This window comes from Emydura macquarii, unplaced genomic scaffold (assembly GCF_026122565.2).
Source record: "Emydura macquarii macquarii isolate MOO-44397 ecotype Brisbane River unplaced genomic scaffold, CSIRO-AGI_Emac_v2 contig_2211, whole genome shotgun sequence".
NCBI classification, from domain to species: Eukaryota; Metazoa; Chordata; order Testudines; family Chelidae; genus Emydura; species Emydura macquarii.
In genome coordinates, this window is record NW_027132348.1 from 52474 (window position 1) to 67239 (window position 14766).

General features: G+C 47.1%; 1 long non-coding RNA gene across 1 annotated transcript; it reads left to right on the top strand.

Moving 5' to 3' along the window:
- Positions 1-218: 218 nt before the first annotated feature.
- On the top strand, positions 219-10804 carry LOC137161000 (uncharacterized). The gene is made up of 3 exons (XR_010922023.1): positions 219-1049; positions 8715-8800; positions 9967-10804. It is a non-coding gene; the product is annotated as an uncharacterized lncRNA (long non-coding RNA).
- Positions 10805-14766: the final 3962 nt, after the last annotated feature.

A 14766-nucleotide genomic window follows, 5' to 3' on the forward strand; every position in this document is an offset into this window, starting at 1 on the left:
CCAATCAAGCAAAACTCTTTGTCATGCAATGTATAAACCCCATGCTGGTTAATTAAGGTTAATGAAGAGTTTGAACTCAATGAGTCCACTGGGTGACACCTGGAATGGTGTTAGGCATAATTGATGGTCAAACCCAGCTGGGATAGAGTTTGGTCTTTATAAAGGAAGGAGCAGAGGGTGAAGATATAGGAAAGAGATAACTAGGAGTTTGTTGCTCCCTCTTTCCCTGGGGGATTAAAGGCAGAGATACCCCCTCCCCTGCTGGAGGGTGCTGAGCTAGGAGGAAACCTGGGAGGCCAGATGTAGTGAAGCCTAGGGCTAGGAATGGGTTGTCCTGAGCCAGGATGAAGTTGTAAGCTGTAAAGCCTAAGGGGTATTTGGAGTGAAGGGTAGAGCAGAAAGAGTCTGCAAGGAGAAAGGGAGAACTCTGCAGCAACTCTTGTAGTAGCAGGGAGTGGAGAGAGCTGAGGGGAAACAAGAAGCCCCAGCAGGGTGATTAGGAAGTCTGGGTGGGACAGGAGTACTGTGGAAGACACAGTCAGCCACAGGTGATTGCTCCAATCCTGTAATGCCTAGTCATGAACCACACCTCTGCAGAAAAACCATGGGAGATGTTGCTTGTTACAAAAAGTCCAGGAAGGGCTGGAGCAGAAGCCTGAAGAAAGATGAATGATAGGAAGGAGTCTAGGGAGGCAGCAGTGAGGTGTCTGATGGAGCAGACTTTGGCTGCTGATTATAGGGTTCCTGGATTGGAATTCAGCGTACAGGGCTGCACTGGGAAGATGGGGTGGGAGCAGGGGAAGATGTAAGAGCAATAAGAGCAATTTAAAACCCTGAGAGGAGGGTGTGAGGACTGAATACCAGCCATAAGGATTAGGACTGCTACTTGTTGGACCTCTTGTTACCCCAGAAGGTATGGAAGTGAAATGTGAACAGGCCAAGTTTTGAGAAGAGGCAAACCACCATGGGACTGGAGTGAGTGACCATCAGCAGGAAGGTCCTAGAGAGGAAAGAGCAGCCATGCTCTGCCACAAGGGGGTACTCCAGTGGTAAGTCCACTATTCTACTCTTTTAAACACCTGCTGAACTTAAAAGCACGAGTAGCTGATGTAATTAAGTGTTTCAAATTAAGCATGTGCTTAAGTACTCTGCTGGATTGGGCCCTAAATGTTGTTCTTTTGTGAGCATGTATCTTTAGTGGAGTAGTTGGAGACTTGAACATAATTTCTGGGGTCTCATCCTGACTGTCATTAACCTTGTGCCTTTTGCTGTGAAGAGCGGGGTACTCCAAGATGTGTTGAGCACCTCAACAATGATTGAGGTATTTGGCATCTTTCAGGATCAATCCCTTAATTTGTAACTTTAGACAACTAATTTAATATTGGTGTTTTTGTTTAACTTTCAGGGATTTGGGGAAAAGACATCAAGGAAACATTGCAAATTTTTCCTTGTTCTCTCTCAGTGGTGCCTAGGGGCCAAAGGAAGATAATAAAAATGATATGACGCCAATAACCAGTTGACTAAACTTTTTCCTTTCAGATTTTTAGTACTAGTTTATAGTCTGTTCCTTCAGACATGGTAAGGAACTGATAATCTTTTTCTCCCTCTCTCACTAATAGACATGGATTTTAGTCTTTTTTTTGGGAAAGCTCAAAGACATAGGATTGTGTTGCAGGGTACCACAGTGGGCTTGTGGCATCCTTATCGGCCTAATGTGGGGTTGGTGGGCACACTGTCAACTTTTAAGAAAAATCTTCTTCCACCATCTTATGCTTGTGTAATAGTAGTTGAGAGATCAGTATTCTAATGTAGTCAGCTGTAGGTCCTGGTGTCTGAGCTGGTGCAGACACTACATACTGCATAGCAGTCACTACTACACTAGAATTAAATTGAAGAGGTGCGGGTGGGGGTACTTTAGTTTAAATTTTGTGGTTAGTCAACCTTACACCCATGTACACCACTGCTGGATGACTGTAACTATTAAATGTTAATTCTCCTCTCTACATCCCACACTCGGCCTGTGTTCTCCCCCTGCCCCTCTATTAGACTAACTGCAATAGCAATGTATTGTACCAGTGTGCAAATTACTGTTCCATCTTACTTCCTTACATGCCCTGAGTGAATATTTTGCCCATATCTTAACTCAGTCAATGAACTGAGCACAATGTTGAGATTCAGAAATCCCACACCAGACTCTGGTTTGTTGCCAGTTCAGCCCACCATTAGGTATATACTGTGGTATTAGATATGTCAATCTTTCTACCTACCTCTGGTAGTCATCCAGGTGAAAATGTAACCACCAGCCTACATTGCTAGCTTATCAGATTGCTGTTTTCTTTCTATATTCTGCAGTATTGTTGCCCCAGGATATTAGAGATCAGGTGGGTGAGGTAATATCTTTTATTGGACCAACTTCTGTTGGTGAGAGAGACAAGCTGTCAAGCTTAAACAGAGCTGCTCTTCTAGTCTGGGAAATATACTCATTGTCACAGCTAAATACAAAGTGGAACAGATTCTTTTGCATAAGGAGTTAACACATTTTGAGGCACCCATTCAAGGTGAAGTGGCCAATAACACCCCTCCAGTCATAGGGGGGGAGGGACAGAATAGAGGGTTATAGATGGTTATAAGCCATAAATGCAGGGTATCTAACATCCACAACTCATACTTGATCGGGGACCCTATCCTGAAAGAAATCTTTCCTGAACCCCTTCAAACAACTGCTCCGAGGCTCCTCACCAAAAGCAAATACCTCACAAAACAGGGCATACCAATGAAAGTGGCACCAGACTCTGCCAGAACAACAGATGCAAAATCTGAGCACACACCTCCGCTGCTACAATGATCAACACCTCCCCACGACACACCATGCAAAATCCATGAGTCTGAAACATGCCTGTCACGTGTGGTATACCATATCCAGTGCCCTAAATGCCTTGATAGCAAGTATTGAGTGAAACCAGACAATCACTACATTCTCAAACTCTCATTACCTGTGGATGAACACTTTTCACAAAGTGATCACTATCTACCCTATCAGTCCCCATTCTCAAAGGAAACCTGCACAGCATTTTCAAAAGAGGAGCCTGAGAGCTTAAATTCATAACTTTGCTAGACACTAAATGGACAGAACTGAGATGTTGGATTTATGGTTTATTACAGCAATCTATAACCCACTAACAACCTGCTCCTCCCTGGCTGCTTTCCCCTTCTTCCTTTCTTCCCTATGAGTGGAGGGGTATTAACGGGCCACTTCACCTTGAACGGGTCCCTCAAAACGTGGACTGTTAGGAATGGCTCTGAGAACCACTGGTCTATGCACAATAGTTTAAGAAACCACCCTAAAGTAGAGAATAATTGTAGTGTCTTGGCCAACTTGCTTTTCATTCTCCATTTAACAGGCTTACTGTCATGTCCAGGTCTCTGAATTATTTCCAAACACATAATGGCTACCACATTTGCCTAGGAAGTTATTGCATTGTCAGTATCTTTCATTGTCTTTAGGATACCTGGAAATGAAAGTTATTACATGAAAACAAATTTTATTTTCTGTTTGATTTTATTTTCTCAAGGGGTTTGGCAAAGAGAAACTGACATGATAGCTGGAGATTCACTGCTTAGCACAAAATGATTGGTTAACTCATCCAGAAGATGGTGCATATAAAATCAATTCAATACGACTGCAGAGGGAAGAGAGGTCATCACTGGCTTAGGAATCCAAGCAAATTTGCAGTCGCAGCTGAAAGCTGCTCTAAGCACCAAAGAAAGCTGCATGTCCTGAGAAACTTCCTGTTTCCTCATCTGTGCAGATCATTAATCTTTCTCTTGCGTGTTCTGAAGCTGTTCAAATTATATACCACTCATTTGTGTAATTATGAGATGCTAGTAACTTTATCTTCATAATAGCAAAGCAATACAGGTCAATAATTTGATTGTCATGGTACAACTATATTTACGTTAACTGCAGTATTGGTACATTTGCCAGTTTCCAAAAGTATAGACCAAAATATATAATCCTAAAACATCAGAATCATCCCACATAGAATGTAGATAAATGTAGCTGGTGCCAGTTGATCACAATCATTCCCCCAGGGAGTCTGCTATTCACCCTGAAACTTGCAATAATCTGATCAGTATTAAAGAAACTATTGCTTGACTTTAGAAATGTTGCAAATTATCACTTGATGTCTAATCTTCCTTTTCTAAGCAAGCTAACTGAGAAATTAAGTTTAAAAAAAAGTCTTCAGTGTCAGCTACTAGGGTCCCATGTTCCTCTGAGTCAGGTTTCAGGACATGGTACAGAAGCAATTGTTACCTGGTGGATAACCTCTTCTTGTCCATAAATTAAGTGCTTCTACAGGCATTGTGCTGAACCTCTCTGGGCATCGGATGCGGTTGCTCACCAAATACTCCTTTCCTGCTTCCTAGAAGCTGCTGGGTGAATGGAAGCACCCTGAAATGCAAGTTCCCTAAGGTTCAGTCTTCTCCCCTATATTATTCAACCCCATGAAGCCTATGGGAGAGCGGGTGAGAGAAAGTTTGGCAGCAATATTCAGAAAGGCATCCAGCTCTTTACGACCTCATATTTGTCAGACATAAACAGCCCCATCTCCTAGCGCTCTCAATGCTTAGCAAAAATCAGCAGTTGAGTGAAGAGCAGCTGACTAAAGTTGAACTCAGGCGTGACTTCAGTCACATTGGATGAAAAGTTTTTGAAGAATTTGCTGCCTCCTTCAACACCTGCCCATGTTGAAGACAGATGCCCTCAAATTGTTCGATCAGCACACAGCCTTGTGCTCCTTTTTGGATTTCTCTTTGCTGCTTTGGATGCCCAAATAGCCCAGGTTGGCAACACTGCCATTTCCATCTGTGACTAGTAAGGACATTATATCCTATCCTCTTGAACACAAATCTGATTGCAGTGGTTCATGGCTTATGGCCTCCAGGCCTGATTACTGCAACTCATTCTATCTAGCAGTGAGATCATGTGACGTGAAACTAAACTGCTACCAAACACCGCCTCCCCTTTGCATAAGTTAGGTTGCCATGAGGACATCATGGCAGCGCTCTGCTTTCTGGACAGGCTTCCTGCTGAGTGTAGATTCCAGTTCAACCCCATGGCAGGCTTTGAATATTAGGACAAAAACCTTGATCATAGCTGCCTGAACAGAATCTCTCCCTCTGACTAGGACTTCCTGCAATGGCGACTTCTCATCTGTACAAAGGAACTGTTGGCTAGTGTGGGGGACTCAAACTATGAGTGAACACTTTTTTTTTTTTTTTTTTCCCCCCAGAAGCTGTACCTTCTTTCTTATGGCTTAAAACCAGCAATAATAGATGTTTAAGTCCAAGTTGGCAGCCCAACTGATTGCTTGGACAGGTGATGTGGAGTGGAAGGCAGAAATACCACGGAGATTATTTGGGACTGTAGGAAGCCGCTGTGGCCGCCCGCGGAACCAGAGCCTGAGGAAGGACGCCCGCGCTCTGATTGGCTCAACTCACCCCCTGCCCTGGAGTCTGCCCGGCAACAAAGGGCCCGGGCCGGGATAGGACAACCCGGCCAGGCCAATTGGCTGCCACAGGGCGGAGCCCCAACAGGAAGGGGAAGTACAAAAGCCTGGCCCCTGAGCTCAGTAGAGGGCAGACTGCTGCCAGAGGCGGACGTGCTGCCTCGCCAGCAGAGGCCTAGGCCAGAGCCTAACCGCCGACGAAGAACCCCGGCCCCACCTGGGCCAGGGGATTGGATAGGGCCCTCGAGAAGCTGGACTAGGCAACCCGGCCAAGACGACTGGGCCGAGTTACCCCGAGCCCGGGGCCGTACGCTGGAGCTGCCAGACTGGGCCGAGACCCCAGAGCGGCCCGAGTGGCGGGCACCCCCGGAGGCTGGGCTAGATCTGGAGGAACTGCCAGCCGCCGAGCCCCTCCCTACAGCGGGGCTGGACTTGGAGGAGCTGCCCGAGGCTGAGCCGCTCCCCGCATCCAACGACCTTGAGGAGCTGCCCCCTGAAGAGGAGCTCCCCGCCTTACCCCCGGTCGACGAGGAAGGACTGACGGCGCTACCCCTGGAGGACCACCTTTGTGGCACGGAGGAGGCAGGTACTAGGGTCAGTGGGGAGGAAGTAGCCCAGGGACAGCCACGGCCTGTGGCTGAAGCCGCCTTATAGCCGGTGTGTTGCGGCGGGAGCCCCGCCGGCACAGTGGCAGCCGCTTCTGCCACTACTAGGGCCCTGGGCTGGGATGCAGTGGAGACGGGTGGGCCTGCGTCCCCCTCCCCTTCCCCCTTTGCCCTAGCCACCCCAGGAGGATTGCTCTCCTGACCCCGCCGGAAGCTGTTGCATCCTCTGCTCACCCTGCCTAGGGGTCGGAGCAACTGACTCTTTGCTCGCCCGCCCTGACCGAGGGCCGGAGCGAGTAACTGCTGCTCACCCTGCCTAAGGGCGGACTAGTAGGACTACTCACTCGCCAAACGCGAGCTATTCCCTGTTTGTAGGAAGCCGCTGTGGCCTCCCGCGGAACCAGAAACGCTTACAGGGACATTGGTTGATGAAGTGTTCCACACTTTGAATTCTTTCCACAGTCACAAATAGGATAATGTCTGTCTCCATTTATGCAGGAGGCAAGTCCACAATTCAAAGGGACGCATATTTGCCCTGGGTGCAAAAAGACACTAGGATCTTCATTTGGGTCCTTGATGAGGTGATTGCTTAAGACGTTGATAGCCTTCCACCTTGGTTCTGACCCGAAGATCAATGGCAAACATGAGTCTTTGAGCTCTTGTTCTGCAAGCCAAAAATGTTCTGGATTTGAGCCAGAATCTGTTATTTAGTCTTCATGTGTTTGAAGTTTCTTGTTCCTTCATATATGGATGCCAAAGGATTCTCTGGATGAATATGGAGTGGGTAGATGTGCACTAGTACAGGAAGCTACAGTGGTGGCATTGGTTTTTTTTTTTTGTTTTTTTGTTTTTTTTACTGTGCCTAGAATCCCCATGATAAATTAAAAAATTGACTAGTGTGTTGGAGCGGTCTGTCTAGGTTGGTAACTAGTAGTCCATAGACAAGTGCCAGTGAAGGTCTGTAGAGGGGTGTTGTGTGGTGAGGTCATTTTTTTTTTTTTTTTTTTTTGTTGTGGGGTGGTTTTGTTTTTGCATTGGTAGTTTCTGGATGACACTTACCCTCTTATTTTACTGATATTTTTCAGGTGCTGGTGGTATGTAAGTTCTGGTCAAATGTCACACCAAAGCATTTTGGGGTGGGATTGTCTTATGTGCTTGCCACAGAAGTCCATGTGCAGTACTGTCCTAATCTTTTGATTGTTTATGTAAGCAGAGGATTTGTCCTGCTGTAGCAAGGGAATATCTCTAGGTACACAGTACCCCAAGCTGAACCAAGTGACAGAATGATTGGAGTCCCTGCCCTGATTCACTTATGTCAGTAGCTACACATCTTGACTTGTCGCCCTTCCAGCTCTGCATGCGCACTTGCACCATGCAGGGAGGACTGAACCCAGGGGTTCCTGAGTGTTTACCTCAGTGTCTCCCTGGGCAACTCTGAGCAGGGACGAGGTTGCACCTATTCCATGATGCTCCTAACTTGTTACCCTTTAACCCATAAATACTACAACTCACTTAAACATATACAATTATTGACATCAAAACTGTTTCTTTGGGGATTAAAAACTCCTCACAACATAAGCACCATGAGGAAATGGCTTGGGTAAAGTTCAATGCAGCAGTCTCTAAAGTGCAATAAACTTTACAGTAACAAATTTACAAGTCTGATGTCTTCTTCGTGGACTTGAATGTTCTGTTGTGACACTGCTGGTGTGGAACTCTCCAGATTAGTTTTGGACTCTGACAGAACTTTGGTTCTGGCCCTCTTGACTAGTGTCCCAGGGCTCGGGGTAGGGTGCTGGTCTGGCACTTACAACCCTCTCAACAGATGTTGGGAAAGGGGCCTGTCTCTCTTCCTCCCTTTCTCCTTGGACCAGCACGCGCGTCCCTGCCGCAAGAGCGGGAGACTCACCCAACCACTATTGCCTCAATGATGCTCTGGCTTCCCAATTTTGGGCTGCTGCACTTTCCCTGGCTCTGTCTTACTCTGCCCTGGCAGCCCCACTTCACATGGAGGATGGGTCCTGGTTCTTGATTCCCCCAAGTGGTCTGCCTGCGCTGTCAATCAACTGACTTGGTGTGCTGGTCTGTCCCTGTTTTGCCCTGGGGATCTTTCAGTTTCAGGACTGAGTCCTTTTTGGCCCTCCCCCATTCTCCTGATGCTGGGAGAAGGCCAACTAAAAAAAACCTATGAAGTTTCAGTAAGAAACCAACAGCCCCCTTAAATTTAGATGAAATGGTGACTCTGCAGTCCTAGCTGAGTTTGGTTTTAGCTGGCAATATAAGAAATATTATTCCATGGTTAAGATCTTTGGTTAGGATTTGTTCAATGGTAGGTAAATACTATGCCTGTGTATTCAGAGCAATGTTATCAGCATAGATAAATTTCCATGATGCTTGTCAGGGAAGGCTGCTCTCAGAGATTTTTAAAAGGATCATTGCAAGGACTGATCTCTGTGGTAGGCCATTGTTGAATGCATGGCCTGCTGACTTGGTTACCAAGGAAAATGCAAAATTTATGGCCAAAACTTGGAAATATTTTTAGCTGGATCTCAGTTTTGGGGTCAGAGTATAATTTTTTGTGACCATTTGCTTTGCACAGTAGATACACTGAACCTAACAGTGTGGGCCCCCTGCTTGGATGCCTCAGAGTCCTGCCACACCTATCCCTGGAAAGGAGCAGCAGAAGTAAGTCCTCCAAGCAGCCTAGAGAGAGTGTGCAGAAGGGGCCAATCAGGAAGGGAAATATGCAAGGGGCTAGCCAATCAGAGGGTTGCAAACTAGTATAAAAGGCATTGTAGTGCAGCCCAGAGTCAGTTCCTTGCTGGAGTCAAAGGAGTGCAGATGGTGCTCCTGGCTGGCCAAAGAGAACTACAGCACCACAGCCAGCTCAGTGCTGGCAGGGACCAGTGGAGCAAGAGTTCCTGGCTGGCTGCTGGGCCTAAACAGAGAAAAGCCCTCAGATGAGGGTGAGGCATTGGTGAAAGCTGGGACCACAGGGAAGTGGCCCAGGGAATTGAAAACAGTTTAGCTATAGGAACACAGCAGTGCATAGCTGCTATTTTAAGGTCCATGGGCTGGGACCTGGAGTGGGTGGTCCTGTCCCCACCCCACCCCACCCCCATAGGCTACTGGGGAAGTGGACTATAATTGGACAGTGATTAAGCCCCTGGAAGGGCATTTGAACTATTAAGAGGCCCATCTGGGGCTAGAACAGATCAAAGTGTACTGTCTCCAGAGAATAAGCCCTTGGGAGCATGACTCCTATTGGGGCCGGAGTCCTAAAAGATTCTGGATTAATAGCCTGGAAGTAGTCTGTTTTGAGTTGTTCTATACAGACTGTGTGACTCACCTGGAGGGCTGAATCATGAGAAACTGCCAGAAGGGGTCAACATAAATTGGGAGGTGCAGACATACCTGACCAGAGTGGGGTGCTTGTGAGAGATGGGTGTCACCCCCATTAAAGTAACACCAAGAATGAATTTCATGCCAGTAAATCTTTGTAAGAAATTGAACTGTCTTAAAAAAAAATAAGATTAAATAATGCTTAAATATACCATGGAAATGTACATATCTTTCTGGGACACACAGAACTCTGATCTCTAATTTTTTTCCCTTTCCAACACCTTCAAATGCCCCAGGCTGTTTAATTATAAACGTGAAGTCAGACTAAATGACCATAATTGGACCCTTCTGGCCACTGAGTGTATTTAATTAAAAAGTAAGTTCTGGAGACAAGATTCTCAGCTGTCATAAATCAACATAGCTATGTGGACCTTAGTTAGGTGGTATAAATCAGCATATCTTGAGATCCTGGTTCTTATTTTAATCAAGTAATTATTACACTTCAACAGGGTGCAGATCAAAGGCCTGATCCTGAAATCAGTGGGAATTCTACATGTAAGGAACTCCAAGAGCTGGCCCTGGGTTAGGAGTTGAATACGCATTGATAGACGTGACTACCCTTATGTCAACACAAATGTCACCAGTATAATATTTTGAACTTGATGCTCCAACACTTTGAAAGCAAACTAAATTCATGTACTAGCTGACTATAGTCACCCTTAACTGAGCTACACACTTCTATAGTGCATGACTTGTGAAGACTGAAGTTTGTGTCCTGTGGCCTCCTTCAATGTTAATACAAAGACATGCTCTCAGATTAGAGTCCAGCATGCAACATGGAGTCTGTTTGGATCAAGATGGAACAATACATGCAGGGACATACCATTTCTGTAGGTTATATTGAATGTTGTGACTTATAGTCTCTGTGGAATGCAACTCCTTATTGAAGAGGAGGGTGGCTGTAATGTGTTTTTACAAATTAAATGCAGCCTTCTGGCTGCTGTCAAATTGCCAGTGTGGTCCCCAAAGGTTAGCTATCCAAAGATTGGATGCTTTTACTCTTTATAAAAATACAAATGGACAGAGAAAATAAAATCTGATAACATTGCTCAGTTTGATTTCTAAAGCGATTTAACACATTGTGGGGTCTAAAAGACTTGTGTATAGAACTGCTGTTACTCTTTAAATACTAGCTAAAATGTAGCAGAAGGTTGAGAAGGTGGGGGGGGGGGGCCTCCTTCAGACCTCATTGTCAGTCCTTTCTGTCCTTCCTCCTCTATTTGTAGCATCTGACGGGTTTTCTGAGTTAAACAGATGAGATTCTCTTTCCTGTGAGAGGAATCTGGATGAAGAAAAAGGCAGAGGTGGCCTGTCTTTCTGGATTCAGAGCTTTGGTCTAAGACTCTGATAGACCAAGCTCAATTACCCCTTAGTGGGGGTCTACTTTCAATCCCTCCTCTTGGGCGGCACTGCTTTGCAGCTGGTCAGTGTAGCTTCAATAGTGGTGGAGCCTGCGACTGTCTCCTTCTTGGCTGACCTGTCTCTGAGCCCTCCTCCTGTTCACCACCCTTTCCTTGTGGTAGGTTTTCTTTCTAAGTTCCTCCTCTCCAGGCTGCACAAGCCTTTCAAGTGTGCCTTGTTAGAGCTAAATAGGCCCAAAGGAGCTTGCTGGCCTCCTCTCCCTCAGACTGAGGGCATGTCCCTTCACAAGGTCCAATGCAAAATGAACAGAACGTGGAGAACAATAGCAATCCTTTTCAAAAGGCTCCCCATGGACCCTGGCATCCATGCCAATGTATCTAGTAAGAATGGGCTTCGTTAAACCTTCACAGTTCTTTCCTATTGGTCAAGTTAAGACTATCTTTTCCAGGGCTGTGCCTGCATTGCTTTGCAAACATCTTGTATAAGCTTCATACCATATTCCTGGCCCTGTTGATTGTAGATCTTTAGTTTACAGTGGCTACATGATACAATGCTAATGTAAAACAATGCTGATGTAGAGCAATTTACCTTACCTTAGTGCAACTAGTCTAAACAGAAGACAATAGCAGAGCCCCAAGGGACTATCAGGTCAGGCTACAACAGTATCTATGTATTCCTATGAGAAGTGTCAGAAAAAATTATTGTTGCTGACATGCACTATCTGAATAGTGTAGTCCTTAGGCAATATCTGCATGTTCACTCATTAGGGGTGTGAGTGATGCTGTCTTCAGTTATGCATGAATCTCTGGGTAATTATAATTTCACTTATTTTGATTTGTCCCCGCCTGCCTCTAGGCTCTTGACATCTCATACAATTGAAAATGTACAATGATTGCTACACCATGCGAAGGCCAAGATTTCTCAGAAGTAACTGGTGCCTTTGGTGCTCAATTTGAGACATTAAGGGGACCTGAGTTTCAGAGAGTGGGTGTTCAACAATCAGGCCCATTTCAGCTGTCTCATGATGGGGGAGAGGGGCAAAATAGAGACTCTCAAAATCACTAGTAACTCTTGAAGAGCTACCACAATTGTCAATGTTATCTAGTTTTTCAGTCAGTAGACTAGTTCAGAATCACTCGACTCTCACAGAGAAACACTGCATTCTACAACCTCACCATCCAAACCCACATCCTTCCTAAAATCTTGCCGAAAGAACAGTGGTTTCTGCCGCATACTCAGACTAACAAATCCTGGCTTTGGCAGGTGAAACAGAAGTGGATAGGTAGAGCCCGTGCCAGTATGTGACAAGCATACCCTGGTGGGAAGGAGGCCATGGGTGAAATCCTAGTCCTGGTGAAATCAATGGCAAAGTTTTCACCAACTTGGAGTGAAATCCTGGCCCTACTAAAGTATTTATTCATAGATTCTGAGACCTGAAGGAACCATTGTGATAGTCTAATCTAATCTCCTGTGTAAAACAGGCCATAGAACTTCCCTGAAATAATTCCTTTTGAACTGGATTTTTTAAAGATATCATCCAATCTTGATTTTAAAAATTGCCAATGATGAATTATACCCCATAACCCTTGGTAAATTATTTCAATGGTTAATTCCTCTCTGGATTCCATTCCATCCCCACTGTTTAGAAAGGGAATGGTCTTAAAGATGGCTTCATTGACTTCTATACACAAATGCTAACATTTGGTAAACGGAGCCTTGAACATGTTAAATGGAGCAAATCAGGAATTAGCAAATTTGCCCGAAGTGGATGTTTTCAAGCATTGTAAGATACGTTGTTTGGGAAATGGAGTGAGGGGACTGCGTGCTTCAGGGGATTAGTGATAAGAAACATAGTCTTTACTTTCTCCAGAAGGGCGTCAGTTCCAATGTGACTCTGACTCCTGAGAAGTCCATTACTGTCAGAGCTGTTCTGTGGCCTATATGATTTATGTTAATCACAGACCAGTTTCTAGTGGACAAAGGTCCAAATCACACACCTGATTAATACCACATATAAGTGGCATTAATTGGCAGTTTGCAAGGAGGCTAATGATGACTGACTGGCCATGGAAATGGACACTTTCTCCCAGAGAGTGATCTTGGAGAACCATGCTTATGGTAGGTGTAGAACGGGCTCCTGCCCGGTCTGGTCCTGGTGGCCCTTCCTCGGGCCCAGGCTCGGCGGAAGGCCACTGCGCCCTCCACCAAGGAGGGGATATTAGCGTCTGCAGGCTTTTGCCCCGGCCCTTGAGGCCGGGCGGGCGAGCAAGGAGTGACCTCAAGTCAAGTGGGCAGGAGACGATATTCGCTCTTTGGGGGTGGCAAGGATAATAGGGAGGGGAGGGGAGGGGGACGCAGGCCCACCCAACTCCACTTTGTCCCAGCCCAGGGCCCTAGCAGTGGCAAAGGCGTTGCCACTCAGTCAGCTGGGCTCCTGCCGCAACACGCCGACTGGGCTTACCTCTTGTACAGCCATGCCTATGGCTGTCCCTGGGCTCCTTCCTCCTCATATTCCCCGGTACCTGTGTCCGCCAGTTCCTCCAGGTCGCTGGGATACACTGCCCAGGGTAGACCAGCCAGTCCCTCTCCGTCCACGGGTGGTAGGGCGGGGAGCTCCTCGGCGAGGGGCAGCTCCTCCAGGTCCCAGGGCTCGGGGTAGGGCTCAGCCTCCAGCAACTCCTCCAGGTCTGGTCCTGCTTCCAGGGGTTCGGCATCCGGCAGCTCCTCCAGGTCCGTGCCAGTTCCGTGGGGAACTCCCAGCCCTCCGGTTCAGGGAGCTCGTCCAGTCAAGGGGGCCTGGAGGCCCGATCCCGGCCTTAGAGGCGGGCTGCCAGGGTTGCTCCTGGGGCCTTGAGGCTGGGAGGCAGTTGCCTGGGGTGGAGGCCTGGCCCGGTTCGCACCTTCACTGCAGCTGGCGAGACAGCACATCTGCCTCTGGCGGCAGCCCTCTCCTGTCTGAGCCACAGGGCCTACTTTTTATAGCTGCAGTCCTTACTGAGGCTTCGCCCCCCTGCTGCCGCGTTGGATGGCCGGCAGGACCTATCAGTGGCCGGCTGCCCAGTTGCCGGACAGACTGTGCTGCCGTGCTGTTTAGCCTCGGGCCCAGGCTTGGAGGAATGCCACTGCGCCTTCCTACAGTGGGGCAATGGGAGGAGAACCTTGTCCTGCTGTTGTGCCCACATTGTACTCTGTGCCTAAACGAGGACTTCATTGTCCAGCACTGTGTAGCTGTCACCTTTCACTGTCACTAAAGAAAAGGGAAAAAACCAAAAAGATTCTGATTGAACTGAACCCCCTGGCTCCATTGTACCTTTCAGGCACGGGCTGGTGATGGTGTGGAACCAGGCTGCCCCAGTGAGAGCACCAGTAGGCATTGTGCCCATCACACAGAAGGGGGTGTAGCTGTTGCCTCAGTCCTTGATAGGTTACAGAAAGTGCACCACCCAGGGGAACCACCTGTGGCCTCAAGTGGGGAAGGAGGGAGTGAAGTTTAAAAAATGTACTGACTGTTTCCTGAAATGTTAGTGAATAGTATAGTGGAGAAGGGAGGAGATTGGGGTAGACACCCAGGAGTGGAGGGTGGGTTGGGAGCTGAAGTTGGGTGGTTCCCGGGGGCAGGGTCATGCACCTTACCAGATCTGATCAAGAGCCACATAGTTGAAGTGCTGTGGGGCTGGTGGTCTTCTGTGCCATCTCCCCCACTTTGTGCTAGCACTCTCTGGCCAGATGGCCCCTTCACTGTGGCCAGATGGCCCCAACCCATGTTGCTTATAGCACTACTAGGAGATGGCAGCAGTTTTGACTCCTGGTTGGGGGTTGCACAGTGATTTTATTTAATAAATAAATAATAAAAAAGCCTCTAGTGCCAGTGTCATCCCCTCTTCGCT